General features: G+C 42.7%; 1 protein-coding gene and 1 pseudogene across 6 annotated transcripts in view; one reads left to right on the top strand and one right to left on the bottom strand.

The window, feature by feature from the left end:
* Positions 1-16,626, bottom strand: part of CLYBL (citramalyl-CoA lyase) — a 222,898-nt gene that overhangs the window by 202,398 nt on the left and 3,874 nt on the right. For 5 of the 6 annotated variants that reach the window (XM_036250249.1, XM_036250254.1, XM_036250247.1 and 2 more), the window contains exon 1: positions 457-475. The exons of the other annotated variant lie outside the window; for it this stretch is intronic. The gene's annotated coding sequence lies outside the window, so the exon portion shown is untranslated. Of the gene's footprint in view, positions 1-456; positions 476-16,626 lie in introns of those variants that run through there. 6 annotated transcript variants of the gene reach the window in all.
* LOC118622771 lies at positions 10,583-11,373 on the top strand (annotated as a pseudogene).

Below are 16,626 nucleotides of genomic sequence, written 5' to 3'. Positions count from 1 at the left end.
AGGCAGCATTTTTCCAATTTTTTTTTTTTTTACTGCAACCCATAGGAAGAAACATTTTATATCCAGAGCCCATAAACACACACATACACACACCCAACATATTAAAAGAAACAAACATTATATAAAACAAAACAATATGTGATGTACTCTGAATAGAATAGTTTTCTGAATAGAATAGTGTCTATTCTATTATAGTTGTTTCTTAAGTGCTCAAACTGACCCAATAAATTAATTTCTAGCTCACTAATGGGTTGGGAGCCCTAGTCTAAAACACCATTGCCCTGAATGATCCAAATTGAGAAGCAAAGGGTAGAGAATGGTGGCTGTTGGTATGCATTCCCTCAACTTCCTTTATTTTATGCCAAAATTTTAATGTGATTATGAAAAAAGATAAAAATGAGATAATTTCCTGCAAATGTGTCAAAAATGCACGTGTCTCTTGGTTCAGGCTCCCACCTGTTTAAGCAAATCCTTTCTTCTCTTTTTCTATCTTTTTGAAGATGCCAGTGTTGGCAGAAAACCTGAGGGTACAAATAATTAAAGATGCTAGATAACGAAGACAGAGACTGCAAATCATGCTGATGAAAAGCCTGAAGATCTGTAAACTTAAAAAATCTTTCTGGTTAGTCACAATTCATGGATATAAGGCAACCAGAGCTTGGGCTTTTACCACTGCACAATCTGTAGACCGTGACTGGGAAGGAGAACCAGTCATTCCTGCCCACGAGGGTGGCCTTGGGAAGCAGGCAGAAGCACAGTATTCCAAGCCTTCTAGCCTCCTCATACAGACCCTCTGCACTGTCTCTCCAGAGTAAAGTCAAAGATTCTGGGTAAAGAAATGACTCTGTTGATTCCAGGGACAAATAAGTTCCTGAGAGGAGCCCATGACCCCAGGGGCAAGGTCCTCATGAAAGCCATGCCCAGTGAGCTCTGAGTCCAGTAGATTAGAAATGAGCAACACTCTGGACTTCACCTGAGTGGTAGATTCAAACAACACGCCCATGACTGCCTCTTGCCCTCCCACACCTAGCTTTGGGTGACGGTGACTGAATATTCCCAGTGACCAGGGCCATCCTCACAAGAGGCACACATTAGCCAAAGCTGAAGTACTAAAGCATCAGAGTGCCCACAGGCTGAGCCCCCACCCCCGCCCCAATCAGTGTGGGCTTCCCAACCAAACCTACCCGCAGTCAGAGATCATAAAATGAGAATTCTTCCTAACAATCTCTCAGAATCATCTTGCATGTGTCTGAAAAATTGGGACCCTTTATAGGCTTTCCTCCTGAGGTGGGGGTGGGGGGTTAGCGGGGTGCAGGGGGTTTCTCTTTGAGATGTGTCGTAGGGTTTTCATTATCATAGGTATACATTTTTAGCATTCTGTCACATTTTATTTTAAAATTCCATTAAAAAGACTGGTTAGCATTATTTTCTATTATAATTTTAAAAGGTTTAATCTGATATGCCATTTCAAAAAAACTAAGGCACAAAACTCAGAAACATCTCCCTTCATTGAGTTCATCTCACACTTTTTATTTTTGTACTTTCCTTCCTTCTTCCTTCTTTTTTTTTTTTTTCCTCACCCAAGGGCACTTTTCCATTTGTTCAGATAGAGAGGGAGGGAGGGAGGGAGGGAGGGAGGGAGGGAGAGAAACACTGACGTGAAAGGGACACATTGAGTGGTTGTCACCCGCATGACCCAACCAGGGTCGGGGACAAACTGCAACCGAGGTACATGCCCTTAGCGGAAACTGAACCCTGGTCTCTCTGGACCGCAGGCTGACGCTCTGACCGCTGAGCCGAACCAGCCAGGGCTATAGAACTATTGTTTTTGTTTGTTTGTTTTGCATTTATCTTCAGATACAGCAGGAGGGAGAGAGGAAGGAAGAGAGAGAGAAACATCGATGTGAGAGAAACACATCGACTGGTTGCCACCCACACGACCCCAACCAGGGCCAGGGAAAAAGTGCAACTCGCCGAGGTACGTGCCCTTAGCGGGAACCGAACCCGGGACTCTCTGGTCCACAGGCCGACGCTCTAACCACTGAGAAAAACAGGCCAGGGCTATAGAACTATTTTTAAGAAATATTTTTTTGTATAATAAAAAATGGGAAGATGCATATGGCGTCAATGCCACAATATAATTTAGCTGTGGTTCATTTGGGTTCCTACCTTTATCCATTTATAATTCACTTTAACCTATAGGTTACAAATGATTAATTATTCATCCTTTATTTTGTTTCTTCTTTATTAATTATAGGGAGAGAGGAAAGGAGAGGGAGAGAGATATAGAAACATTGACGAGACAGAAGATTGATCGGCCACTTCCTGCATACCCCTACTGGGGATCTGGCCCACAACCTGGGCAGGTGCCCTGACTGGGAATTGAACTGGTGATCTCTTGGTACAGGGGTTGACGCTCAACCACTGAGCCACACCAGCCAGGCAATTTCTCATCCTTCAAAATCAGCAAAGTATACTATGTCAATTGGGGTTGTATCAGCTGCAAACAAGGCATGATTACAGGCCTATACTGGTGATCTGAGAAAAGACTCCCAGCAGGACTGAAAGCAAGAACTTTCATAGAAAACGCCATACACAAAAATGACATATTTTTCACATTTGTTATCTGGCAATACAGTTCATAAAACCAACAAATGAAAATTCTACATTAGAAAAACAATAAATGTGAAAAAAGTAAAACCAGGCACTGATTGTTTTGTTGTTAAGTCCCCCGATAAAGGGAACATTTTAAGGAAATGTATCAGCATGAATCTTTGGATTTGCACCTCCCACCATATATTCATGTACATACGTGTGTATATTTATGCACATATATCTGTATCGGGAAACATGCAGACATACTTCCAGAGCAGTAAAAACCCTCACAGTCCTTAAGACAAAATAGCAGGGGGCCTGCCCACTAAGTTATCAGTTCCAGTCTCTCACTTTCTAATTGGCGACTTCAGGGCTACTTTCATCACCTGTCAACTTCAAACCCTCACTCACTTTTTCCTTTTAGATGATGTTGCATCTGTAATACAGCAGTGTTTCTGATATATTTCAGCATGTTCTGCTAGGAATATGTCTTCAGAAGCACAGCTTAATAGAGGGTAGAGAAGGAGGAAACCTGCTAAATGTTTTTCACATCTACCACCTACTCAAAAGAACACTGTGTAAAAAACTCCACATTTTTACACTTAAATATTTTCCACTAGCATTAGCAATAATTCAAACTATGTAAAGCAAATAGATAAGGATTTTTTTTTTAGATAGAATGGAAGGGAGGGAGGGAGGTTGAGAGAGAAACATTGATTTGAGAGACATTGATTGGGTGCGTCCTGCACAACCCTAACCAGGCCAGGAATAGAACCTGCAACCCAGGTATGTGCCCTTGACTTGGAACTGAACACAAAACACTTCAGTCGACAGGCCCACGCTCTCTAACTAACTGCTGAGCCAAACCAGCCAGGGCAATATGCATTTAAATAAAACACAAAAGGGTATTTGATACAATAAAAACCACCTTAAGTCTAACATAGTGAAGGTAGTGAAACAGTAAAGATGACATTTTATGTTTATTAACATACAAAAATAATAGGGAAATAAATATATTTGGCTCAAAACTAAATGATTTTTTTTTTTCTTTATCCTCACCCGAGGACATTTTTCGATATTTTGTTCAGACAGAGTGGGAGGGAGAGAGAGAGAAAAAAACATCGACGTGAAAGGGACACATCGAGTAGCCGCCACCCACACAACCCAACCAGGGCCGGGGACAAACCGCAACCAAGGCACGTGCCCCCAGCGGAAACCGAACCCAGGTCTCTCCAGACCGCAGGCCAACGCTCTAACCGCTGAGCCAAACCGGCCAGGGCAAAACTAAATGATTTTTAAAAACCATAATAACATGAGTAAAAATGTTAAATAGTTAAGTATGCAACTGTCCAGCCTATTAAGTTGCCCTGTGTGAAAAAAAATAATTGCTTTAAGTTCATAGGTGCTTTGAGCATCCATTTTCATGATTATGAAAAAATAAACCCCAAACTTAGTTTTAATGGTATCAAAAGTTAGATTAAAAGCAGGTCATTCTGTTTAATTAAACTCTACACTACATAAAGAATATAAATTTTCAAATCCATATACAGTAATCATATGCTTGGAATTTTCCCAGATTATTTCATTTTCAAATATTTTGTCCTATTATCCACTTCCAGAAATGAACTCAAATCATGTGCTCAGACTGTGTATACCAATTTGTGGTTCTAAAAATACAGTCTCTTTGAATAGACAAAAAGGATAGGTTATTTATTTACTTATTTTGACTTTCATTTTGTTATTTATAAATACATTTACATGACTGCCAAACCACTGAAGCACTCCTTTAAGGATGACTACAAATGCTTATGGTCTAGAACTGGATTTGGCCAAGTACTGTTATGGGTACCAATATTAATGAAATAATGTAAGATTTAAAGCATAGAATTATTTTTGTACATCTGGTAGAATTTATGTAACAATACACAAATGTATGGGCAGTCAATAAAATGCTGTGTGTAGAGAGAGTGACCACAAGCGCTGGCTTGCCTGGACGATCCTGGCTGACTCCTAATGTCCAGTGTCAATATTAATAACACTCTTCACTCTCAAAAGTTTCTGGATTTGGAGGATAAATTCTAAGGCCACGCTGTTTCTCAATGTGAAAATTCACAGCCCTGGCTGATTTGGCTCAGCGGTTAGAGCAGCGGCCCGCGGACCAGAGACACCCAGGTTCGGTTCCCGCTAATGGTACGTACCTCAGTTGCAGTTTGTCCCCAGCCCTGGTCAAGGTGGTGTGGGTGGCAACCAGCTGATGTGTCTCTCTCGCATCGATGTTTCTCTCTCTCTCCCTCCTGCTCTATCTGAAGATAAATGCAAAAATGTCCTCGGATGAGGATTAAAAAAAAAAAGATTCACAGATTGTTGGTTTTCTAATGGCACTTATCATTGTTATCATCAAGGTATTCATGTGAGCTTTTTTTCAGAATTCAACTGGTCTGACCTAAAATTTAGTCTTGAGTGAAAGAGTAAGTACAAGATACTAGGTCGGGATAGCCTTGCCAAAAGAGCCCAGCTTTGGAACAGGACCCATGGTTGGGATCCCAGCTCTGCATCTCAGTTTGACATTGGGGAAGCTGTTTCCTCTTCTGCAACTTGGTTCCCTGCTCTAGTAGTGGGAAGGTTTCACTGATGTAATGACAACCAACACAGGACTCCACAGTCACTAAAAGGGCCTCTGAGTTTTACCACCTGGTTCCAATCCTGACTCCACCACTTAGTAGCTGAGTAACCTTGAGCAGGAAACTAACTCAACCTCTCTGTGCTTCAGTTTCCTCCTTGGAAAAACAGTGATAATAAATACAACTTGTCTCATAGAGTTGTTGAGAGAACCAATGAAAAATGTTGAAAGTGTAGCACAGAGCGCCAAAACATAGTAAGCTCTCAATGAATGCACACAAACGAGTGGCTGTAGACTTTCTCCTTTCTTAATATTCCTTTGCTGGACTGTTGGCTCCATGAGGGCAGATGCTCTGCCTCAATCACAGCTAAATCCCTTGGATCTAGCACAGAGTCTGAAACAGTGTAGGTGGTTAATAAATATTTGCTCGGTTGGCCTGCAGACCAAAGACTTGCGGGTTTGATTCTGGTCAAGAGCATGTACCTCAGATGTGGTTTGGTCCCAGCCCTGGTGGGGTTGTGCAGGAGACAGCCAGTTGATTGTGTCTCTCTCACATCAATGTTTCTCTCTCTCTCTCTCTCTCTCTCTCCCCCCTCCCCCCCCTTACTCCCACCCTCTCTCTCCCCCCCTTACTCCCACCCTCCTACTCTATCTGAAGATAAATGGGAAAAAATATCCTCGGGTGAGGATTTAAAAATAAATTAAATAAATAAATATTTGCTGAGATAATTTTATGAAATGAACAAGGCACACATATATTGTTTAGGTGTGTGTATATATGTGTGATTATGTAATAATAAAACATCTTAATAATTTAGAGTAAGAAAAAATCTCCTCTGAATTAGTAAAAAGCTTTAAAGAAATGCAATGACCATGACTTAACTACAAAAAGCAAGTTGAAACTTCCGGTCAAGATGGCGGCGTAGGTAAACGCGGTATCGCGTCCTCCCACAACCACATCAAAGTTACAACTAAACTACAGAACAACCATCATTCAAAGCCACCTGAAATCAAGCTGAATGGAAGTCCTACAACTACGGAATTAAAAAAAAAAGCAGCTACATCCAGACTGGTAGGAGGGGCGGCGGCGCGGCGGCGAGACGGGCTGGTCCCACACCCAAGTGTGGCGGATAAAAATCAGGAGGCTCCCGTGGCTGGGAAGGTCCTTCCTGAGGACTGAGGGGTCCCCGTCCCACACCAGGTGCCCCGGTCAGGGTTCCAGTGCCAGGAAGAGAAGTCCCCATAACTTCTGGCTGGAAAAACCAGCGGGAACTGAGGCTCAGGGAGGCTGAAGCGCCTGGAGCCCCAGGCAGCTCCCTAAAGGGCCCGCGCACGGACTTATCGGACTCTCTGCCTCTAAGCTCGGAGGGGAGGCAGCTCGAGGGGCGCCAGAGACATACAGGGAAGAACTGAACTGTTTGGCACTGGAGCGAGCGCTGGAGAGGGGGCTTCCTCGGGGACAAATGTGCTGTCAGAGGCCTTTGTTCCTTTGGTGAGCCCTTCCCGGGGGCGGCAGACAGAAGCCATATCTGGGACTCCAGCAACCTGGCTCACACTGGTAGCCCCACCCTGGTGACTCCTTGAGGCCCGGCCCCGCCCCGCCCCGCCCCGCCCCACCCCGCCCCACACAACTTTCAGGCCCACCCAAGCTGTTGCCACTTGCTTAACCATAGGATTGGCTGGTCTTGGATCCTGCTTCAGGTTTTTCCTAAATTCTTTCAAACGAGCAACATCGGGTCTCAGCGAGCCCCATACACAGAAAGTAATACACAGAAACAAACACAGGGAGGCAGTCAAAATGAGGATACAAAGAAACAGGTCCCAAATGAAAGAACAGAACAAAACCCCAATAAAAGAACTAAGCGAAAGGGAGATAAGCAACCTAACAGATACTGAGTTCAAAATACTGCTTATAAGGATGCTCAATGAACTTAGTGAGAACCTCAGTGAACTTAGGGAGGGCCTCAAGAGCATAAAAAAGGACCAGTTAGAAATCATGGATACACAGAATTGAAGGAGGCATTAACTGAAATAAAGAATAATTTACACAGCTTCAATAATAGAGTATGTAAATCCAAGGAGCAAACCATCGATTTGGAATATAAGGAAGCAAAAAATCCCCAATCAGAACAGCAAAAAGAAAAAAGAATCCAAAAAAATGAGGATAGTGTAAGGAACCTCTGGGACAACTTCAAGCGTGCCAACATTCGCATCTTGGGGGTGCCGGAAGGAGAAGAGAGAGAACAAGAAATCGAAAACCTGTTTGAAACAATAATGGCAGAAAACTTTCCTAACTTGGTGAAGGAAACAGACATACAAGTCCAGGAAGCACAGAGAGTCCCAAACAAGATGAACCCCAAGAGGCCCACACCAAGACACATCATCATCAAAATGCAAAAGGTTCAAGACAAAGAGAGAATCTTAAAAGCAGCAAGAGAAAAGCAGTTAGTTACCTACAAGGGAGTTCCCATTAGGCTGTCAGCTGATTTCTCAAAAGAAACTTTGCAGGCCAGAAGGGAGTGGCAAGAAATATTCAGAGTGATGAAAACCAAGAACCTACAACCAAAATTACTCTATCCTGCAAAGCTGTCATTTAGAATCGATGGACATATAAAAACTTTTCAGACAAGAAAAAGTTAAAGGAGTTCATCACTACCAAACCGTTATTATATGAAATGATGAAGGGTCTTTTTGAAGAAAAAGATAAAATGTATGAACAAACAAAATGGCAATGAATACATATCTATCAACAATGGAATCTACAAACAAAATGAACAGGAAGAACAGAAACATTCTCATAGATACAAAGAACATTTTGTTGGTTGCCAGTTGGGAAGGGGGTTGGGGGAATGGGTGAAAAAGGTGAAGGAATTAAGAAGCACAAATTCATTGCTAGACTGACAAACCTCAAAGGGAAAGGGGTTGGGGGTGGGGGGTGGGAAGAAATAAACCAAAGAACTTATATGCATAACCAATGGACACAGACAATAGTGTGAGTAAAGGTGGGAGGGGGGCGGGAGTGGGGAGGAGGGGGGTCAATGGGTGAAAAATGTGGAACATCTGTAATACATTTTACATCCAACAATAAAGATTTGGAAAAAAAAAAAAAAGCAAGTTGAAGGAGGTTAACAGGTAGTTTAATAGCATTGTTGAGCTGACTTTAATGCTAGATAAGAATGATCTGTAATTAGCTTCCTCTGTGTTAATATATCTACAATGCATAGAGACTGCTCTCTCAAGTTTTTCAGAAATACGAATGAAGATTCATATATATAGACACACAAACATACAAACACACACACATCATTCCTAGATACACATACACACTGTGCCAGAATTGTATAGTTTTCATATATTAACATTCTATGGCAACTTTGTTTCTTCTTTACCATATCTCACTGACAACAGTGTGTTGAAAAGACAAGGTTGGGCAGAAATGGCTTAGGGCAGTGATAACACTGCTTGACCCACCTTCAAAGATGGGTTTTATGGAGTATTTTCAATGCACAGAAAGAAGTAGCTTAATACTTGGGAATTCTTCTACTCAACCTTAGTACTTTGGTGTTTGGGTTGCACACACTGCCTACTCGGGCAGCTTCTACCACAAGAGTACTGCAAAGATAAAAGGTTGAAGTGAGACTCAGGACCTGCCTTGCATGCTCCATGTCACCACAGTGCTCATAATGCAGTAGGTTAGGGCAAGAAGAGAAGCCAGAACCATTCATTTTCCTATTCACCAGTAGATCTATCATTTTATCTGTACACTAGCCAAGAAAATAAGATCCTAGGCATGGTGTACACAACCAAGTTAACCATACCTGCTGCTACCCATAAAATGTCTTCTTTTAAACTTTACCCCTTAGAATCAGACATTTCTCTCCAAAAGGGGGGAGACAGCAATGTCCAAACACCCTGGCGAGAGGAAAGAGCTCATGGGTGGAGAGCAGGTAACAGGTGTCCATGTCCACGGGAGCAACTCACACTGGCCAGGTACATTCAGTGTTGACTCCTTGTTCAGAAGGCCTTTTCGGCCCAGCCCTGCCCAGACATCTGCTGATGTTGCATCAGCTGAAGCTGTGCCTGACCCAGCAGGGCCTGTGCCTGTTTTCAAGCATCATGAACTAACAGGCAATCTTTTCTTTAGACTACTCAATCAATATTTTCTTTCTTTTTTTCTTTATCCTCACCCAAGGACACTTTTCCACTTTTTGTTCAGATAGAGTAGGAGGGAGAGAGAGATAGAAAAACATCAACATGTAAGGGACACATCAAGTGGCTGCCACCCACACAACGCAACCAGGGCCAGGGACAAACAGCAACCGTGGTACATGCCCTTAGCAAGAACCGAACCCAGGTCTCTCTGGACCGCAGGCTGATGCTCTAACTGCTGAGCAAAACTGGCCAGGGCCAATCAATATTTTCTTAACATACATTTAATGATCTGCAGCAAGGGTGAGCAGCTGGTTAAGATATCTACAGCAATGTGCTTATCAAAAGTGGGGTTAGTGTTCTGCTTGGGGAGATTAAATTGTTTCTTTGAAGATATAACTTGAGGAGTTTCTGGTGAAAACATGTATAAAGCTCTGATTTTCACATTACATGGAACCCCACAATTTTGTTAATGATAAGCACTCCTTTAACTTAGCAAGGCTACTCTCTTAACATTCAAACTTATCGTCAAGACTTCAATTCAGCAAACATTTATTAAGCACTGCTGGCCTCAGGGAATATACAGTCTAGTAAGAGAAAAAGACACTTAACCAAGTAGATTCAATACAATGTCAAAAGGGTTGTAAGGATAATAGTTATAATAGGCACCATGCTAAATTACATATACTATCTTCAGTCCTTCTGTTTTGGCAAAATAAATAGTAGCACTGTCACTATACAGATGAGAAAATTGAGGCTGGGGGTGATGAAATAACTTGGCTGAGTTCATACAGACAGTGGATTGAAGGACTAGACTTGGACCCAAATCTGTCCAGCTCTAAACCTTATCATCTTCCACCAAACTGCATGATCTCTCCAAGGGCAGGACAGAAGCAGTAAAATTATTTATGGGAGTAGAGAAAACTACTTGGTCCAGCTTGGTAGGGAATAAGTAGGACAAGGTATTTCTGAGGTGAGAATAATTTTTCATGTGAAGACAAGAATCAAACCCGTGACCTTTCGGTATACGAGATGACGCTCCAACCAGCTGAGCCACACCGACCAGGGCTAAAACAGATTTTATAAATGTTATCTACAGGGGAGACCATCATGTCTTAGGCCGAGACATGGACGTGGCGGGTGACTACTTTCTCCTCATCAACTTCATTTCGTTTTAATTAGCAAGAAGACGGTCCTCTTTCCGTGCCTACCTAAGCCATGGCTCATGGTCCCAAGAAGCATCTGAAGCGTGTAGCAGCTCCAAAGCATTAGATGCTGGATAAACTGACCGGTGTGTTTGCTCCTCGGCCATCTACCGGTCCCTGCAAGCTGAGAAAATGTCTCCCTCTCATCATTTTCCTAAGGAACAGACTGAAGTATGCCCTCACAGGAGATGAAGTCAAGAAGATCTGCGTGCAACGCTTCATTAAGATCGATGGCAAGGTCCAAACTGATGTCACCTACCCTGCTGGGTTTATGGATGTCATCAGCATTGACGAGACTGGAGAGAATTTCCGTCTGACCTATGACACCAAGGGTTGCTTTGCTGTTCATCGTATTACACCAAGGAGGCCAACTACAAGCTGTGCAAAATGAGTAAGATCTTTGTGGGCACAAAGGGAATCCCTCATCTGGTGACCCACGATGCGCGCACCATCCACTACCCCGATCCACTCATCAAGGTGAACAACACCATTCACATTGATCTGGAGACTGGCAAAATCACCGATTTCATCAAGTTCGACCCCGATAACCTGTGCATAGTGACCAGAGGTGCTAACCTGGGAAGAATTGGCATGATCACCAAAAGAGAGAAACACCCTGGTTCTTTTAATGTGGTTCATGTGAAAGATAGTAATGGCAACAGCTTTGCCACCCGGCTCTCCAACATTTTTGTTATCGACAAAGGCAACAAACCATGGATTTCCCTTCCCTGTGGCAAGGGTATCCGCCTCACCATTGCTGAAGAGAGAGAGAAGAGACTGGCGGCCAAACGGCTGGTGAAATGAGCTGACATGACATGATTAGAAGAAACTTTATGCTTCATTAAAGTTAATACAGCATGGAGGCGGGAAGAAAATAAGGGGAATTGGATTGCCCACTAAAGTGCTAGTAATTCATAACCTACATTTGTTCCCTTTTCCTCTAGAGCTTAACAGGTAAATGAGTATGACAGTCCCTTACCCTTGAGTCATTCTCACTTCAACCTCTTCCTTTTTATACACCTCTGGGTTAGTTCATTGTGCTTTTCAGTTTGTAACGGTCATCAGCTCCTGAAACTTCCTGTTTCATTTATTCACTGATTCCCTTTTAGTCGCATTTCTTACTTCCTGTCTGATAGCTGCATCCGCAGTTACGCTCAGGTGCTTTCTTCGTATATTTGAGTTTGAGGGTTCCTAGCAAAATGGGTTGCTTTGTTTTGATTGTTTATATAATTGTAATTGAAATGCAGATATAGATTTTAGTTCACGATAATATATTTATACTGGTTTATTAAATGTAACAAGTACACTTCACCAATGTAAGATGTTAGTAGTTGGTGAAACTGGTGCCAGGTACATGGCAACTACGTACTATCTTAATTTTTCTGTAAATGTAAAATTTCTTTAAAAAAATAAAGCCGCCCTGGCTGGTTTAGCTCAGCGGTTAGAGCGTCGGCCTGCGGTCCAGAGAGATCCGGGTTCGGTCCCCGCTAGGGGCGCGTATCTCGGATGCAGTTTGTCCCCAGCCCTGGTTGGTCATGTGGATGGCGACCACTCAGTGTGTCCCTTTCACGTCGATGTTTCTCTCTCTCTCTCTTCCTCTCTCTCCCTCCCACTCTATCTGAACAGAAAATGGAAAAATGTCCTCAGGTGAGGATAAAAAAAATAAATAAAGCCTATTAAAAAATGTAAAAAAAAAAGTTATTTACAGGGGAATTGGTGCAATCAAACTACTTCACCATTCATAAGGAAACGACCTTATTATTTTAAATAGCTACATCACTACCACGACTATATCATATTTTATTTAACAAATCCTCAATTAATGGACATTTTATATTAGTATTGCTTTTGGTAATAGTAAAAGAATCTTCATTTCCAAAGGTGTCCAGACTAGATGGCTGAAATGTAGTGGTCAGCAAACAGGCTCCAGAAATGGGGGTTTAGCTCCTGCTCCAATCCTTTGTGTGTATATGTGAGTAACTCACCTAACTTCCCTTAATCTCTCTTTTCTCATCTGTAAAAGAGGCAAAATAATACTTTCCTCATGATAATATTAATGTATATAAAGCACAGTTCTTGGCACATAGAAAGAGTTCAGTAGAGAGTATTCCTCCCCAAGAATAAGAAGAGAATCCAGAAGGCAGAGCTGGGTTAAGATGAATAGTATAGGGCAACTGGGACAAGAGAGCTCAGCTGGAATGGAAGGTCACAAGGAAAAGGTAAAAGAAAAGAGGAGAGAAGAAAAAAAAAAAAGAGGCCAAAAATAATGTCTTTGTACATTATGATTTCATCAAACGCTTTTCTTGTTCAGAACTACTTTGGCCAACACTTGTGAAATAGGCAAAGCCCCTGCCCATAATCCTTTTCCTTTTAGCACTTCTCTGAACCTTCTGAGCTCCTACCAGCCTGGTGCCTGAGTTATAACTAGGAATTTTTTTCAGGGACTGTACTAACCAGCAGCCTTCCTAAAGCTTCCCTCAACCCCAGGAAGACCATCCTTGCAAATACATTAATGCTTGCACTACAAGGGGCTCTGGAGTAAAGAAAGGGAAGAGGCATAAAATAGCAGGATGGCTTTGAAAGAGGCATTTCAATTTATCAGGACAATATCCCCCATGTTCCCTCTCAAAACAACATTGCTTAAGTGGCCCACATGACAGTTATACAAGGAATATCCCAAGCTGCTTCTGCAGGAGAGGAAAGAAGCCAGTATCCAAGCTCACTTCTGCTTGATGAGAACTTCCAATTTGGGTCCCACTCTCACAGGGATGCAGAGCACAGAGGCATAAGCAGTGCTACTTAAGTAGAAAAGCCACAACCAACTAACTCCGGCACCTCTCAGAGCCCCCGGGGGTGAGCAGAACTTTTCTGCCACACCACTGGAGAAGATGCTACCTGGTAACTCTGAACAGGTGTGTTAGCAGAGATGGCCTTCAAATGAATAAACACCAGCTCCAAGCAGAAAGGCAAATACTGGAACAGTTTAAGATCCTCAGGAAAGGATCAGCATAAATTCCCCTTGGAAAAGAAAGAAATCTTAAAAAGGAACTGGGCTTAAAACAGGAACCTGAGAAACAGGAACTGGGGGCCCAGAGGGAGCAATGATTTCTCCCAGATAACAGAGATCTCTTGGTGTGAAGCCTCCTCTCTCCAGCCTAATCCCATCTGTGTCCTCTGGAAAGAAATGGACCTTGAAATAAAAAACGGAAATATTACTGAATGCCTACCATAGCCTGGAGCCCCTCTGTGTCACCTGTGAAATAAAAAAGGATGTTTCCTACTGGCCAGAGGAAGAGACAAGTGAGGGGGCTGCAGAAGGGATCCCTCATCATAACTGAACCCTGCAGCTGGAGGACCACAATAAGCGACAAGGACAGCTCTGACCAGATGGGGGCCAAGTAGGAGCAATTGGTAACACATTAATTCCTGGGACTTGGACTCAATTGGGGACTTGGTGCACTGAGATTTAAACCATCACATCTATACTGGTCAGGAGGCAAAACCTGGAGCAGCCTGGTACATATATCATTCCACTCAGATAGATTCTATAGACTGCGCATGATCTACAGAATGGATTTTTGAATTCTCACGTAATCTGGTTCCCTTCATGGTTTCAGTTACAAAACCATTCTTGGGATCACCAGCAGAGATACTAAAGCTGGGCTGGCCCACTGTGAGGACCATCTGTCATTCCTACAGGTGGCTAAGAACCTGAATCCTGTGTCCACATCAGGGAACCCTTCTCCTTATTAGCCAAATGGAAGCAGAAAATGTGTCCCCTTCCCCCTGACCCAAGGGCTCTGTCTATCACATAGGCAGAGCCTGTCAACTGCCACAGCCTGGGAATTCCGAGTCAGCCACACACTCCCTATTGTTTAATCCGTGCACAGAACATATATGAAAAACTGAGCTAGACTCAGAGGAAGGAGGAATGAAAATCGGTGGAATAAATGTCAATAACAAGACAGGCAGATGACACCATCTTACTGGCAGAAACTAGCAATGATTTGAAATGACTTCTGATGAAAGTGATAGAAGAAAGTGCCAAAACAGGACTGCATTTGAATATCAAGAAGACAAAGCTGTGACTACAGAAGAAATACACAACTTTAATACAGACAATGAAGTCACTGAAATCGTTCAAGATTGTGCTTACTTTGGTTTAGTCAACAATTCAAATGGAGACTAGAGCCAAGAAATCAAGAGAAGGCTAGACGTGGAAGGGCAGCAATGGAAGAATCAAGAAGGATCCCCAAGAGCAAAGATACATCATTAGAGATCAAGGTTAAGATAATTCACATCCTATGCCCTGGCCGGTTTGGCTCAGCGGTTAGAGCGTCGGCCTGCGGTCCGGAGAGACCCGGGTTCGGTTCCCGCTAAGGGCACGTACCTTGGTTGCAGTTTGTCCCCAGCCCTGGTTGGGTCGTGTGGGTGGCAACCACTCGATGTGTCGCTTTCACGTCGATGTTTCTCTCTCTCTCTCTCCCTCTCACGCTATCTGAACAAAATATTGAAAAATGTCCTCGGGTGAGGATTAAAAAAAAAAAAAAAGATAATTCACATCCTCCTATTTCCAATTACTATGTACAGTTGGACAGTGAAGAAGGCTGGCAGGGAAAAAACAGATTTATTTGAAATACAGTGTGGGAGGAGAGCTCTGTGGATACCCTGGACCACAGAAAGGTGAACAAGTGGGTCCTAAAACAAATGAAGCCTGAAACATCGCTGGAGGCAAAAATGACAAACCTGACGCTGTCCTACTTCAGGCACATTAGAAGAAGGCAGAATTCTTTAGAAAAGACAATAACGCTGGGGGAAAAAAGAAGGTAGCAGGAAAAGAAGACCAAATGAGATGGATTAACTCCATACAAAAAGCCATAAGCATGAGGCTACAGGAGCTGAGCAAGGTTGCTGAGTACAGGTCACAGTGGACATCACTCATTCATAGGATCAGCAGGAGTTGGAGCAGACTCAATGTCACATAATACACACAAAGAAGCAGGGACAGTTGTGACACTTTCAACCATCATCACAACGACCTTTTTTTAAAAAAAAAAAAACTAACAAAAATACTCAGTTTTACTTATTCCGTTTGCAGCATGGCCCCCTTCCCCTCCACCCTCATTTACAAAGACAAAGTAAAAAATAATATCACAATAAAGAGGAGGAAATGACTGGCCATTGTTTCCGCCTTTTACAGTCAGATGTTTCATGGGATTTGCCCGCAACACATAACAGCACATTTGTGATGCTGATAACCTGAGACTTTAAACTATATTACAAACTGATTACCGTCCAGAGCCTACAGCTATGGTTTACAAGCCTGTTCTGCCTTCCTTCAGGCCCTCCATGCTTATAAATGACGCCTTCCAGTGTCTTAAAGTATGAGAGGCAGCTAGCCCCAAATTCTGAGGCTGCTAATGGTTCACATAAAATGAGCTCCTACAATTTTATTAACACCCTGGTGCGCATTTGCAGGTGAGGGGCCACCAGGGAAAGGATGAGGATATGTCTCTCACTCCTGGCCTCCTTGACTTTTCCAAATGCAAGGAACTTTTCCACTCAGTATTTCACATGATTGCTCCAACTCCCAAGGCTGCTGATTAAGCCAAAAAGGCTCTACTATGTTACTCAGAGAAAGCAGAAGTAGGCCATCAAGTTATCTCTCTGGAGAGAGAAGGGACATGAATCTGCATCCTAACTTTACACCTATAAAACTGATGAAGCAACTGATCCTTTATAGTTTGACTTATATATACATTTAGTGGGGATCAGCAGATTTGCATGTTGAGAATTAACTAGTGGAAAATGTTAGATTTCACATTCTAATCAGATAAGCCAGACATGACTTTTGTATGCATGAAACGTGACACATGTATCTCACAACACAAAGACTACTGAACTTGGAAAAGTGATCATGTTCGCATGGAACTAAAGTGTCCTGATGAAGTCTATAAATGCATAATTCAGTACCTCTGCATTTATATGAAATTTTAATTACACACTACTACAGCACCAATGAGCTGCTTTTGCAAGAATTTCAAGAAACCTTTAAAG

The sequence above is a fragment of the Molossus molossus genome, unplaced genomic scaffold (genome assembly GCF_014108415.1).
Source record: "Molossus molossus isolate mMolMol1 unplaced genomic scaffold, mMolMol1.p scaffold_m16_p_9, whole genome shotgun sequence".
NCBI classification, from domain to species: domain Eukaryota; kingdom Metazoa; phylum Chordata; class Mammalia; order Chiroptera; family Molossidae; genus Molossus; species Molossus molossus.
Note: the sequence above shows the minus strand (reverse complement) of the source record. Positions and strands in the feature narration are given on the sequence as shown.